This window comes from Palaemon carinicauda, chromosome 12 (assembly GCF_036898095.1).
Source record: "Palaemon carinicauda isolate YSFRI2023 chromosome 12, ASM3689809v2, whole genome shotgun sequence".
In the NCBI taxonomy this organism is placed as follows: domain Eukaryota; kingdom Metazoa; phylum Arthropoda; class Malacostraca; order Decapoda; family Palaemonidae; genus Palaemon; species Palaemon carinicauda.
In genome coordinates this window covers 66,772,898-66,775,397 of record NC_090736.1, presented here as the reverse complement: position 1 = coordinate 66,775,397, position 2,500 = coordinate 66,772,898, and the positions used below count along the sequence as shown (strand labels likewise).

General features: G+C 36.1%; 1 protein-coding gene across 3 annotated transcripts in view; it reads right to left on the bottom strand.

Moving 5' to 3' along the window:
• Positions 1-2,500, bottom strand: part of LOC137650570 (endothelial lipase-like) — a 37,797-nt gene that overhangs the window by 33,297 nt on the left and 2,000 nt on the right. The window contains exon 1 of one of the 3 annotated variants that reach the window (XM_068383785.1): positions 2,393-2,500. This exon is cut by the window's right edge and continues 3 nt beyond it. The exons of the other annotated variants lie outside the window; for them this stretch is intronic. The gene's annotated coding sequence lies outside the window, so the exon portion shown is untranslated. The remainder of the gene's footprint in view (positions 1-2,392) is intronic. 3 annotated transcript variants of the gene reach the window in all.

Below are 2,500 nucleotides of genomic sequence, written 5' to 3'. Positions count from 1 at the left end.
TATTTACACACACACAGATATATATATATATATATATATATATATATATATATATATATATATATATATATATATATATATATACACACACACATATATATATATATATATATATATATATATATATATATATATATATATATATATATATATATATATATATATATATATATATATATATGTGTGTGTGTGTGTGTGTGTGTGTGTGTGTGTGTGTGTGAGTGTGTGTGTGTCTGTACTTGGATCCAATACTAACATGGTCAAGGGTTATCTACTGATGACCTTACTTCAATAACCCAAGGGAGAAATGTTTCACTTTAAACAAAATAGACTCCCATACAAACCCTTTCTAATGTCCTCCACGATAATGAAGCATTTATCTCCAAGAGACTCGGTTGCTATAAATCAATTGTTCTCAAATTTGCGTATCATCTTGGACAATGAACCATCCTGGAACTTAAGACGGCACAAATGTTCTTATGGAAACATTCAGGGTGTTCAGAAAAAGATCATTATGTTGCAATTACAGTGGACCATCTGGCATTGGGGGATCGCTAGACCTAACCCGGAAATAACCATAAACGAAATTATGATAGATAACAGTTTGTCCCATATGGTCTAGGCGAAGTTTGCTAACTAAAAGATCGAATAGTTTAATAAAGAGGACTGGCTGATAAAGTTATATGAATGCACATATCAGGTGTTGAATGTGCAGCTTAAACTAAGAAACCTTTGTATAAGGGAATGCTAAGAGCCTTTTTTTCTTTCATTCTTTATATATCACAGGGCGTCAAGGATTCAAGTCCAAATTTATATGGCGAAGGAGTTTATTACTATAATTCATCGATGAAGATACTAAGGAGCACTCAAGGTAATTCTTAATATATCATTGTAGATTACACGAAGATTAAGTTTTTTATTTATATATAAATTTGCCCTCCATGACGCAGATACACTTTCGACCAATCGTGTATCATTCACACCGGATGTGTTATAGCGTTATTGGATGACGGAACGTGATAGCTTGTAATTTTATCAACAATGGAATAATAACTGTAGGCTAGATACATAGCTAGACACACGCTCTATGTCGTATATACCAAAGATATTCCGTGCAGTAGGTTACAAGACAGATATACTGTACATGCAAAAGTAGGCGCAAAGACGTGCTTAACGAAATAACGAAGCTTGTGGATTAGAATCCACTGATTTGTCATACACAAACAAACATACAAATCTCATTTCACAGAAAATACATTTTTGTCTCCAACGCGAGCAAGTAAACGTCATTCATTGTTTCAAGGTCAGAATTTCATTCATTTCGAAGGAAACTCTCCCTCGGATTCCCAGAGAGCAAGGTGAGCGCGGCCTGGTTGAGAGGTTAGTCCAAGGTTGCGGCTGTGAACGAAACGAATGATCAAAAGTGCCGAGAAAACTAAAAGACTTCCTTGCCGTTTATGTGATGACATTCGTACGACCCAGGTCCTTTTTTTTCTAGTCTAGTTCCGGGGCTGGAATTCTACGTCCCGGAAATGGTTCACCGGTTTTAAACGAAATTTCATTTCATACAGAAATATTACTTTGCCTAAAACCCCCTAACAAGGATGGTAATGATTTATTACATTTGGTATCAATCATACCTTCATTTTAACTAGAATGCAAATTTTCATTTCCAGTTTAAAATTAAATTATGATTTACATGTTGGCTAGCGCCAGTATTTTTTTTTTTTCTGTAAATAAGAAAACGAGCCAGAATCGCCCACATAAAACATTAATTGTACATAGTGCCAGTCATCGAATAAAAATAAATTGCAGTTTTTGGTCCATTTTCATAGTTGGTTACGATCAACTTATGGTTCAACAACGCCTTTGTTTAATTATAGGAAATTCCCGTTAGTTCCTTACTATAGTCCATTTCTTTTATCGAGGCATATTTGCACTGACTCGCAGGGGTGCCCTTTTAGCTCGGAAAAGTTTCCTGATCGCTGATTGGTTAGAATTATCTTGTCCAACCAATAAGCGATCTGGAAACTTTTCCCAGCTAAAAGGGCACCCCTTCGAATCGGTGCAAATATGCCTCGATAAAAGAAATGGACTATAGGAGTTATTTTCTTTCCAAGGCTCCTGATAACATAGGGTGCAATATACCCCCATCAAACAGTTTATACCAAAATATAACTTTTAGTTCAACAAAACTGTCTCGAGTGAATAGATCACCTTGGATTTATTTCAATGGCTTTTAATTATTGTAATTTTGTTATACCAATCGTGTTGTAAACAATTGTTTCACATATTTTGAAGTCTGAAGACAGACAGAGCCAGGCAGGGCCAGGCAGATCCTACTTGGAAACCTAAGTAGCAATAGATTGCACACGGCACACGGTAGCCTTACCCCTATGAAGGCCAAGGATTCATACACGAGAGATTGGCGAACTGAGGAGGTATGTTTTGCAACGCAGTGGAAGGTCGTGGCCTGTCTGGACAGCCCTATCTCATTTGG